General features: G+C 44.4%; 1 protein-coding gene across 1 annotated transcript in view; it reads right to left on the reverse strand.

Annotated features, from left to right (window-relative positions):
• LOC146801335 (sodium/potassium-transporting ATPase subunit alpha-1-like) overlaps nt 1-12,587 on the reverse strand; it is a 2,293,178-nt gene that overhangs the window by 1,152,666 nt on the left and 1,127,925 nt on the right. The gene's annotated exons all lie outside the window — the stretch shown is intronic.

A 12,587-nucleotide genomic window follows, 5' to 3' on the forward strand; every position in this document is an offset into this window, starting at 1 on the left:
GACCTATATGTGTCACCACGTTTAATACCAACTCCAACCAGGTATCGAAGATTATAAATAAACACTGGAGACTCCCCACATGTTGCAACCTAAAACTCCCAAAACCCATGTTCGCATATAAAAGGGGTAGCAATCTGACATGCTAGTCCACACAAGACCATGACCTGAACCAACAAGACCCACTGAGAAAGCACTTCTACCACCAGTGTAGTGTCACCACCCCTGTGGCAACTGCAGTACTTGCAACCTGAGGAAGAAAAGTAGACACCTAAAATTCACGAATAGCACCGAATGGGAACAGAGGAAGTTAACCAATTGCAACAGCAAGAATGTAGTGTACATGTCACCTACCCCTGTGGTTTGGAATACATTGGTATGACGACTAGACAAGTGAAGACCCGCATCGGGGAACACAGGAGCAATGTGCGTTGTAAGAAGACGACAACCAAAATGGCAACTCACTACCTGATGAACCAGCACCCAGTGGACGACCTACAATGGACAATAATTGAACAACTGAATAATGAGACAGGCCTTTTTAAAAAAGAACAACGGTGGGTGTTTCGCTTGAGGACACATGTTGAGGGATTAAACGACGATATACCATGGGGACAATTTACGTAATTGGTATATAGGTCCCTACGACCCTCCAGTGTATACTATGAGATTATCAATTTCTAGTATATATGCACCTGTTTACAACACCTCAGTGGGACTAATGCCCATGATATTTGACTGAATAACATATGTTTGTCACTAGGATCAGATGCAGTCACAGTCGATTTTTCACCCCCTCGTTTTTATGAATGCCACCTCTCTATATTTTACCACTGGAGAGTCACCTCTATTAATAAAGTCCTCAACAGGGATGAAAACGTTTTTTCTAGTGCCTTTTTCTAATGCTTTACAAACGACTGCGTCATATGAAAAGAATTATTAAGGAGAATGGTGCACGCCTCATGGATTTCTAAAAGCATTTTTCTGCAAACCCCTTTTCTGACTAGAGTGTGGGTGGATCTCTTCTTGTGATAATGCAACACCACTGTAACAAAGTTTATCAATCTTGAAATTACCAATGGTTGGTTTCCGTTTTTTATACCCTGAATAGGTTAGCGGTCTAGTCTTCCTTACGAGCGTGACCAAGACAAGGCACTGGGAGGTAAACCACACGCGCACAGCCTTGTGTCAAAAATATAACTTCTGTGGCCCGATCACCAATACATTGACTAAGGAGTGGCACTAGGTAATTTCTAAAACGTCTATGGTTTTCTTACACTAAACCTTTTTTATTTACATCAGTCTCGAACTCCCGGTCTTATCAATACCGGAAATGGATTGTTTTTAGGTCTCTCTGAGTCAGCGCGCATGCGCTGCTCGGAGAGACATTTTGTAGATGAGTTTTTAAAGTGCTGCTGGCTGGCCTAGCGCTTGAGTTCACGCGCGCAGCCGGCCGCCAGCAGTCTTTCACGGGTCATTAGAACCGTGATGACTTTCACTTTCGTAAAAGTAAAGAAATAGAAAAAAAAAACATCTATTTCTTTACTTTTGCTATAATCGCGGTGTAGGATGGATTAAGCCACGCCCTATTTACAACACTAAGTTAGCATAACCAAGATAATTGTTAGCAAGCCAGCTTGTTGTTTCTGCTGCGCTGCACACGACACTGTTGTTATGTGTTATTCATTTTAGAAATACTGACTCGACTTTGCCTTACAGGATAACAAACTGTTGTTTCACATTTTTAACAGTGAAATGTGCCCTTGGTCAGTACATCATGTAAAGAACGAGTCTGGGTCACTAGAAGGTACAGAGTGTTGTGATTAGATTGATCGTACCACTTTTTAGACATATCATACATGCAGCTGCCAATATCTGAAGAACAAGCGTCTTTAATACTGCAGAACAGTTTGGGTTTGCACACATTCCAACAGAAGAGCTGATACATGAGAGAGCTAGCTGATCCTTTGATGTGATTCTACTAAGCTGATCTATACGGTATGGGGTCCCCCCTGTTAACCTAAGAGACCTTCTAATAGTCTAATAATAATGTATTAGATTCTAGAGAAAGGAGTGTGGCTGTATACCACTGTCATTATTAGTATGATTGCTCCTTTCATTTTGTATGGTATTGTAACAATGCTTATGGTTCTGATCTGTACCGTTAGTCTGCTAGTGTTAGCCAAAGTACTGCATCTTAGGACGCGAGGTTTATAAAATAAACTCTTTAAACTTTACCGTGTCTGTATTATTCTGTTGTGGACTAACAAATAGATACAAACAGGTATTTCGGATTCCCACCACTCCTGAGAAATATCTAAGTCGCTTGTTCTGGTTTGTCTATACATTGGGACCGCCTAGCTAGATCTAGGCTAACGAATGGGATACTAAGCTAGTCGGATAAGGGGTTCTTGGTTCTGAGGGGAGTTTCTAGTACAACACAATTCTCTGAGGTCCTGGTCACCTGCGCATAGTTCTGTGCATAAGCAGAATCCCTGCAACATGGCGCACCTAACGTTTGGTCTTATGATCTGAGACGCTTTAGTAGTACTTGTGTTAGTCCACAACCACCCTCACTCTCGTTTCCGGATAACAGGAGTGACGGTTTAACCTGCCTAGGTTTTGACTAAAGGTTCATTCAAGCTTGATAATTAAAAAGGTTACAACTTTTGAGCCCAAGTGCTACTGTAGATATCGTTGTTGCTCTTTAGTGTGTCCTTATGGCGGTTAATATTCCCGCTCATAGTAGGGTTCCTCTGCGCACTCATTTGAGGGCTTATGGGGTACCTGATGACGGGATGGCCGTGGTCTTTGTGGTCAGTGCTGATGCCACCTACCCTTATGAGTTGTTTTACTCTTGGGTGACCTTTGAGGAGGTGGATACGGACGATAATTTGTTCCACGAATATACAGCCACGCCTGTGCCTGCGGTTTATGCCCCATATAGGACGCTAGAAATACCTATTTCTGCTTGGCAGCATACAATTTGGTTTAATGGCGCCCTCCCCCATGAGGTCGTACCGGCGAGAATGGGCCCGTTGTCCATTGCAGGGGCCACTTGGCCGGTACTGGCCGGATATACACCACACCCACGCTACCTGACGGTGGGAGTGGGTGATTTACGAACGCTACACACAGCCCTGATTACGGTCCATAGGGCTTTAGTGCAGTATGTGTCACGCACAGTACAGGTGGGAGCACCTGCGGTTGCTGGGCACGGGGCTGATCACCATCACGCGGTGGTGATAAGCCCTGTTATGGTTAATGCGGTTGTCGGCAAGCGCCCCCTCAGTAAGGATGAATTTCCTTACTGGCTTGCAGAAAATTTTTATCAATTGGAAGCCGTGTTTCCAAACACTACACCTGTGGATAAACACAGGATACTCACCATTACTTTGCCGAAGGACCTGGTCCCTGATATTGTTGATTGTGACAATTGGGGTAAAGTCTTTGCTGCAACATATTCGAAGTGCTACAGCACTCCGTCTATGTCTGTACTACCCTCCGTCATCAAGAAAGTCCAAGACAATCATGGTGCGGAGGCAGCTATTGAGTTAGGATTGAGGCTTGTCGACAGTTTCGATGTGGTTTGTTCCATGGTAATGGGCAACCTCAAAGGTGATGCCATGCAGTTCCAAGTTGGTAATATGCTTGAACTTGTGGATGTAGCCGATAGACCCAAGGAGTTTGCAAAAATTATTGCAAAAGCCTACAGGATGGTTGGACGTAGTGCCTTAGGCGTGAAACCCACCATCAAAATTCCTGATGTAGTACAGCAAACTAAGGTGAGTTTGTCTACAAAGAACGAAAAGCCCAACTTTCCTAAACAAAGTTGGCGAGCCAAAAAACAAGAAAAACAGCAACAGAAACAGGTTTCTCGTTCTGCCTCACCCGTACAGTCGTATAGTGAACGCACTTATGATTTGTGCGATCGCACTCGTATTAAGTCACCTGATAGGTTTCAGGTTTCTGAACAACGCTCTCCTCGTTCTTCACAGGAAACATCGGCTTCTCATACTGGTGGTGGAGAGCGTGGGAGAGGACGGGGAACTCAAGGTCGAGACCAGCCCCGCCAGACTGACGGTAAAGACAAGCAGGAAGACACTGCCAGACAACGTCCACCGTTTCAGGAAAAGAAAGTTGCTGCAATCTCAGCGCGATATGCCTCAGATGGTACGGACACAGCTTCGGAACCTGACATGGGCACTAACGCTGCTAGACAGCGCGGCGGAAGTTACAGTAGTGCGGCAAGCATTGCGTCCATTTCTGGAGGCGACAGCAACTGACATTTATGTGACAGTTGAAACTGCTGATACTCGCGTAGCTCCCCCAGAAAGATTATTTGAAATAGTCCTTAATATTGAGGGTGACATACAACGCAAAATTAAAGTGTTTTTTTGGGACAATCTTACGACCACCTATGATATTCTTTTGGCGGAGAAAGATTGGCCTCCGGCTTTCATTTTGGACGCTCCAAGGGGAGAGAAAGTCATTCTTCCTTCCTTTGGGCACGCAGTGCCCACGGATGAGTCTAATAGGTTGGCCGGGGAGTGGGCACAGGTGCTTGCACCTGCGTTATATCGTAATCAGGTTGGCTGGGATAAATGTTCTCCCAATCATGAGATTCCCTTGCGGTCCGATCCCCAGCCTCAACCCCAATACCCCATGCGTCGTGAGGCAAGATCTCACGTCGCATCCATCCTTGAACAACTGGAATATCAAGGAGTGATTGAGACATGTGTGTCACCCATGAATAATCCTTTATTCACTGTGACGAAGCCTGACGGGTCGTACCGCCTAGTTTTGGATTACCAGCATTTAAACTCGCATTGCCGGACGTGTGCGGTACAAAATACTCATAGCTCGGCTCTCGTCAATAGTCTTGTGAGAAAACGTTTCAAAACCACGCTCGACTTATCAAATGGCTTTTATTGCCATAACCTGGCTCCTCATAGTTATGAGTGGACGGCATTTACCTCGGGTGGAAAACAAAAATTGTTCAAGAGGCTCCCGATGGGCTATAAAAACAGCCCTGGAGTTTTTTCCGCTCGAGTGGTCTCTCTCTTGGAGATGGTAGACCCGGAGGCATACTCGTATGTTGATGACATCTATCTGACTGACGACGAGTTGCTTCCACACCTTGCTTGTGTGGATAACATAGTGACTATGTTTGCAGACTTCGGTTACAAGTTTAATTTAAGAAGTCCCACATTGCTGAGTTCACAGTGTTATTCTTGGGGTACGAACTCAATAATGAGGGTCGAGGCTTGGCACCGCACTTCCTTGAGAAATGCGCATGCCTTCGTATCCCTACGACACTGAAAAAACTACAATCCTTGCTGGGCTTTCTGAATTTTGGTCGTTCCTACATTCCTGATTATGCCCAGCGTATCAAGACGCTTTACGCCTTGGTACAACCAACTTTTACCAAATCTTGCTGGCTACCTGAGCATTCATCTGCATTGTATTCTTTGCAGACTGATCTTCTTACTGCAAAATATTTAAAAACTCGTGATAACCGCACCAACCTGGTCCTTAGAATTGTTCCAGGCGGGGAGGGTTTCACGTACTTAATGTTCAATGAGGGCGACACAGTCCCCATTGCATACAAATCTCATCTGTACACTTCGGCTGAGCTGCGATTTTCCACTGTTGAAAAAGTCTTGACAGCAGTTCAGATGGCGATCCTGAAAGAACGAGCGCTATCACAAGGAAAGGGCATGCTGGTGGTAACACCGTTTCCTGCTCTCGAAGCAGTCACTAAAGCTAGTGTACCGAATTCTAAGGCTTTGCATCCAAGGTGGATACAATGGGCGACCTACTTAGCTTCGCCTGATGTCGAATACATCTTTGACGCGGCGTTGCAGACTCAGGAGAGTTTAGAGTATGAATTCGTTCATCCTGCTCCTCTGTCATTGCGCCCTATCGGGGAATACCATTGTGTCATATACACTGACGGGTCGGCGCAACCCGCAACTGGATCAAGGCACGCTTATTCAGCGGCTTGCGCAATTGTAGTCGGTACTTTCGGAAATGAAGAGTTCCAATCTAATGCAGTGCATACACAGTCATTGGGTGATTGTACCGCGCAGTTGGCGGAGCTTCATGCTCTAGTGCTTGCACTTGAGTTTGCTGATCACAGGGTCACTACTCTTATAGTGAGTGATTCTTACTATTGTGTTCAATCTTACAACGACAATTTGCTTTTTTGGATTATGAATGGTTTTCGTGATTCCAAAGGTGGCACAGTGAAGCATAAAACGCTTTGGGCTCGGGTGGCAGAACTTAAAGGGAGTCTGCCACTTGTGAATGTAATTCACACTCTTGGTCACCAACGAGTTGGTGTCCATGCTGTCGGTAACAGTTTGGCTGACGAGGCAGCAAAAACCGCAGTGGCGACATATTTAGTGGCAGCAGTTACAAGATCAAAATCTAAGATTGATGCTGACATCTTGGCAGCTATTGCTGCTTCTGAGACTGGGACAAACTTCCCTAGAGGTTTCCCTTCTCGATACCATCATCACTTAAGTCCTGAAAACGTCCCGTTAGTGAGGATTAACGACGTTGGTGATAGATTGATTCCCAACGCGGACTGCAGACCAAATTTGATAATGGCTGCCCACGAAGGTGTTGCGTCTGCGCATGCTGGAGTGTCAGCAACTGTGTCTCTTTTGCAGCAACGTTACTGGTGGTACGGTTTGTATAAACAAGCGCTGGCTTATGTACTTCGTTGTGACATTTGCCAGCAGATTAAACCTTCTTCTGTTGCACGTCCACCTCCAATGCAGCTGCATATATCTAATCAACCACTTGCGTGTGTTTATTTAGATCACTGCGGTCCTTTTACCTCTGATACTGCGTACAAGTACATCTTGGTTGCAGTGGATTCGTGCACACGTTTTCTGTGGGTGTGGCCACAAAGGAGTGCTGATGCCAGGACTGTCATCAAAGTATTGCGTGTCTTTATAGGGAGTTTTGCATGTGGTACCCTTCACTCTGATCAGGGCCCGGCGTTCGCCTCTAAGGCGTACAAAGAAGCAATGAGAAGTTTGGGGGTCCAAGTCAACTTTTCGTCTCCATACCGGCCTGAGGGCAATAGTGTTGTGGAACGAATGAACCGTGACCTAAAGCAATCGTTGACAGCCAAGGTATTAGGTACAGGCCGGAACTGGCTTGCCCACTTGTATGACGTCCAACGTGCACTTAATAACCTCCCTAGAAGGTCTCTGGGTGGGAGGACCCCTTACATGATGCTCTTTGGAGTAAGAATGTTTGTTCCGGACCTTGACGGTCTAGACATGGCGGCGGCTGCCGCGCCTTTTAACCTAGATGACCACTGTGCTGTATTGCAGAATCTACAAGAAGCAAGAGACACTCTGGCAAAGGAACACGTGCCCTCTACATCCGAAGAAGCGCTCCAGATTCCGGTAGTCGGCTGGCTACCTCGAGTTGGTGACCTGGTCCGTGAGAAGGTGGAGAACAAGAAGGAGTTTGGCCCCTCTTATCGTGCACCAGTCCCGGTGCTTGGAGTATTGGGTACATTTACAGTTGTTTTACCCCCACTTCCTGGTCGCAAGGAAAACAGGTACATTTCAATTGAGAATGTCAAGCTACACAGGGTGGCCGATTCTCCATAGTATGACACCTTCGGTTTCCTGCCCTTCGATGCTGAGAAACTCTGTTGTGGTGCCACCCTCTATCATCGTGCCTGAGGTTTCCATTGAGATGCTCACAGTTACTGATCCGCCACCTACTGCTGGTGGTTTGCCTGATGATCCTGAGTATGCTTATCCTGCAGAAGTCCCTTTGCCCCTATTACATACAACGTTACAACAAACAAATGATGGACAGAATGCTGACAATGCAGACATTCTCCCCCAGTCAAGAGATCTGGGTTAAATCCATCGTTCTTTTGCCCACTACGCCACCCCAGTTTAGACATGGCCATATGCAAATCAGTCTTGACCCTGTGCCTCATGGGAACAGTCCAGCCTGAACTGCCAAGCCATGTCTTCCCTGGACCGGAATCAAGCATCCTAGGACCGGTTTCTGGCTATCAGCCGTCATCAGCCAGGATAGCTTGACTCCAGTGGCGTAGTGAGCACGGGTCCCACGTCTGGGAATACCCATCCCACTTAGGGCGAAAAGCGTTACAACAAACAAATGATGGACAGAATGCTCACAATGCAGACATTCTCCCCCAGTCAAGAGATCTGGGTTAAATCCATCGTTCTTTTGCCCACTACGCCACCCCAGTTTAGACATGGCCATATGCAAATCAGTCTTGACCCTGTGCCTCATGGGAACAGTCCAGCCTGAACTGCCAAGCCATGTCTTCTATTACATACAACAGCACTTACCCAGTCCCATTCTTCCTTTGAAACTGAATCATTGACTTCCACTGCCCCTTCCAAAATTTCTATATTTTTTGCCGGGTTCAAGAGACATTTTTTGGTTGCACCTTGGACTTACATCTGGCTGGTGCTGATTTGTATTTTTTTATTCATGACAATTGGCTTTGTGGTAGTGTTTTTTATCAATGGACACTACCTGAATGAGCGTTCTACAATTCAATTAATTGATGGAACTTTGGCCCCCATTCCTCATCACACATCATGAAAAGAGACCAGACGTTTGTGAACATCACCGCCTGGCCTGTACGTGATGGAATTGCTTGGGATGCAGTGAACTTTCAAATTCATGGTCCCACCAAAGTTATTAATGTGCCAACTGTTTTTCGTGTTTCTATGGGTGATGTAGTTAAACAAAACATCCGCTCAGATGATTGGGATGTACAAGCAATAGAAGCACTGTTTTCTGATTTAAAATATTATGCTGCATTTGATACTGAAGATCTGTATTTAAATACTGCAAACTACGATGAGCAATTTTGTTTTCAACATTATGGCACACATTTCCTACACAGAGCAAATACTTTTAGAATTTTTGTTAATTTCACTCAATGGGAACATTGTCCTGTCCCTATGCCTGGCAGCTCTTCACTTTATTGAAAAAATTCACATACTTTTCGGATTTTAGTGTGTCAAACCCTGATTCTTTTTATTTTAAGGTGGCGGTAGAACCCACTTCTAAGGTCAGATTGACACACACAAAATTATTATATTCCAAATCCTTTATGGATGAATTGGCTATTGGAGGTTATGACGTATGGAAAGCTACTATCGATCTTAAATCGGTTTGGGGAACTAAACCTTGGCAGGTACAAGGAACAGAAGCTTTGCATCGTGCCTGTCTTATCCCAAACCATATATTATTTTTGAATTCGTCTATTTTTCAGACCACCTGTTTTGGATTGGCTATATCTAAAAAATTAATTTCACCCTCGATACCAGATCTGGGTGCTTACCCTGGTTGGGAGAATCACTCAGATCTGTCCCTTACTATGTTGCAGTCCCTTGTTTCCAACGGCACATTCAATATTTCAACATTGAATCCTGAGGGTTGGTTGGTTCTAGGTTTGGCAAACAAACTCAGATTCCTGTCAACGTCGGTTTCTGGATTTGGCTCCAGGGTATACACAACTTAGGGTTGACCCTCGTTTTACATCTTCACACACTGTGACTACCTACTCTGTAGGTAAGTTATGTCAGTCGTGGCTGCAACATTCCACGTTAGCTTCAGTTAAGCTAAATTTATCACGATTAAATGACAAAATAGATTTGAATGATTTTATTAAGGGTCCTGCAAATGGCAGGTCCAAACGATAGGTTTAGGCTATTTATAATGAAATTTGGAAATTGTCGCAAATTGAAGCTGCTTCTAGATTACGTGCTATTGACCAAGCCAATATGGAAAAAGTATTGGCTGTGATAGATAATAGTATTAATACTTTGTCTTCTAGAATTTATACACTAGATAATATTGTTTCTTCTGTCGTAGACATTGTGCAAGATGATGTATCTGTGTTGTATCATGGCCAAAATCAGTTGCGTTCAATTATGCAGTTTGCATGGACATTGCAAACGTTAAAGACTGGGAAAGTCCCTTGGGATTACATGAATATTTCATCGTTGTTCCTTCCTTTTACTTTGACAGCAAAACAGCAGTTTATGTCCATGAAAGATGCAACTTACGCATTGCTGCACATTGAAAAATTACAACCTTTACCTTTTTCTGTTGCTGAGTTGAATTCAGCCGTGTGGCTTATACACGGATTGATCACTTTACCTTTTAGTCTGTTTAAATTTAGTTCGTGCATGAAGCATTATGCCATTGGTAGATATGAACAACTTGGTGATGCGTTCCTGCACGAAGTTTGGTCACTTCCGTTCACTTCCAGATGCGTAAGGGATGGCAAGGAGGTTTACTTAAAAGGTGAAGAATGCACTTCCGCTCCTGATCATTCTGTGGTTTGTAGACATATACAATTACATGGCGCTTGCAATATACACGCTCCTAATTTGGCTTGTGTCCTAAAGGGGATTCCAATGCCAGTTATAACGTCTTCTTTTAAGCTGCTTGCCAACGGTAGTTATTTGCTTTTAAATAGTGAAGCTTGCTGTGGGATGCTAGTGGGTATTCCTTACATAGTCACTGTTTCGCAAAAGGTGGTTTGCTGTAATAACGTCCTTTTCCCACCCCCGCAAGGCCGACTCGATATATCCATCTGGCCGGCGATTCCAACCTTGAACGCAAAGTTCAATAGGATGAGCAGAATAAGGGCTCTTTTGTCTAAGAAGGAAGTTGCGTTGACTTCGTCCCGTGAAACATTTCTTCTTAATGTGGCGAACACACGCACTGAGGTACAAGCTCTTTTAAATACTGACCTCCCCCTCCATTTTGGAACCGTGATTCAAACTATCTTTAATGCCTCGTCTACGACTGGCCTTGTTCATTTTTTTAAAATTGTGGGCTCGGGCCTCGTGACATCTTTCCAGACTGTTTTTGGTGTGATCCCCGCATTTTTACATTCTATTTTTTCGAGTGTCTTCGGAGGGTTCCCCTTGCTCCTAGCTTTGGTGGCTGGGATCCTCTTGTTGATTTGCGCACTTCGATATGGCTGCACACCAGGAGTTGCAAGACAGCTTGCTCCGCCTGCTCCATCTTCGTAGCTGGATGCTTGATTATTACGGCACTTTCCCTCTGGCGGTCTTAAGCGTCAAGTATGGATTGTCTTTCCGGTTTCCCTTTTTTACTTGTGTGCAACCTGTCTTTCATTGCCTAGATTGTCCCTTCCAGTGGGCTCTGGACTTGTGCCTGTCAAACTTGGCGTCACCTGACCCGAATTTTGATGAACTAATGTGCCCCTTAGTGGCTCATGATTTTGATTGTTCTGGTGTTGGGTTTATGGCTTTGGGTGCTGCACAAGGAGTCCTTGGTGACTGGGATATCGGAGAGGTGGCTATTGAATTCCTTGAAAGGAGTTATATCGAGGATGCTGACAGTTGTCCTATTGTGGTGCTAGATGCTCCGATAATTGATGAACACGTGAGTTCCTTTCCCTTGCTAAATTGGATGGCAGTTACTTTTTCGGACCGCTCCAATGATTTCCTCTTGGAAGCTGTTGCAACTTACGGTGCATATACCTTTATGGGTTGACTGATTGACATTGTCACTCCAGGGTGCATCCAGGGCTGTTAATTTTTCATCTAAATTTTTTAAACTATTGTTTTAATTAATTCTCGGACTTTACACTTACCTTATATGGACTTATAGTTCATGCCCTTGGTTCCGTTCTATATCACTTGAACTCTGCGTTCTTGATAAGTGTATCCCTATTGGTTCGTGCTCCGATCATGGGGGGGGTGTAGGATGGATTAAGCCACGCCCTATTTACAACACTAAGTTAGCATAACCAAGATAATTGTTAGCAAGCCAGCTTGTCGTTTCTGCTGCGCTGCACACGACACTGTTGTTATGTGTTATTCATTTTAGAAATGCTGACTCGACTTTGCCTTACAGGATAACAAACTGTTGTTTCACATTCTTAACAGTGAAATGTGCCCTTGGTCTGTACATCATGTAAAGAACGAGTCTGGGTCACTAGAAGGTACAGAGTGTTGTGATTAGATTGATCGTACCACTTTTTAGACATATCATACATGCAGCTGCCAATATCTGAAGAACAAGCGTCTTTAATACTGCAGAACAGTTTGGGTTTGCACACATTCGAACAGAAGAGCTGATACATGAGAGAGCTAGCTGATCCTTTGATGTGATTCTACTAAGCTGATCTATACGGTATGGGGTCCCCCCTGTTAACCTAAGAGACCTTCTAATAGTCTAATAATAATGTATTAGATTCTAGAGAAAGGAGTGTGGCTGTATACCACTGTCATTATTAGTATGATTGCTCCTTTCATTTTGTATGGTATTGTAACAATGCTTATGGTTCTGATCTGTACCGTTAGTCTGCTAGTGTTAGCCAAAGTACTGCATCTTAGGACGCGAGGTTTATAAAATAAACTCTTTAAACTTTACCGTGTCTGTATTATTCTGTTGTGGACTAACAAATAGATACAAACAGGTATTTCGGATTCCCACCACTCCTGAGAAATATCTAAGTCGCTTGTTCTGGTTTGTCTATACATTGGGACCGCCTAGCTAGATCTAGGCTAACGAATGGGATA

Source organism: Triturus cristatus, chromosome 8 (genome assembly GCF_964204655.1).
Source record: "Triturus cristatus chromosome 8, aTriCri1.1, whole genome shotgun sequence".
NCBI lineage: Eukaryota > Metazoa > Chordata > Amphibia > Caudata > Salamandridae > Triturus > Triturus cristatus.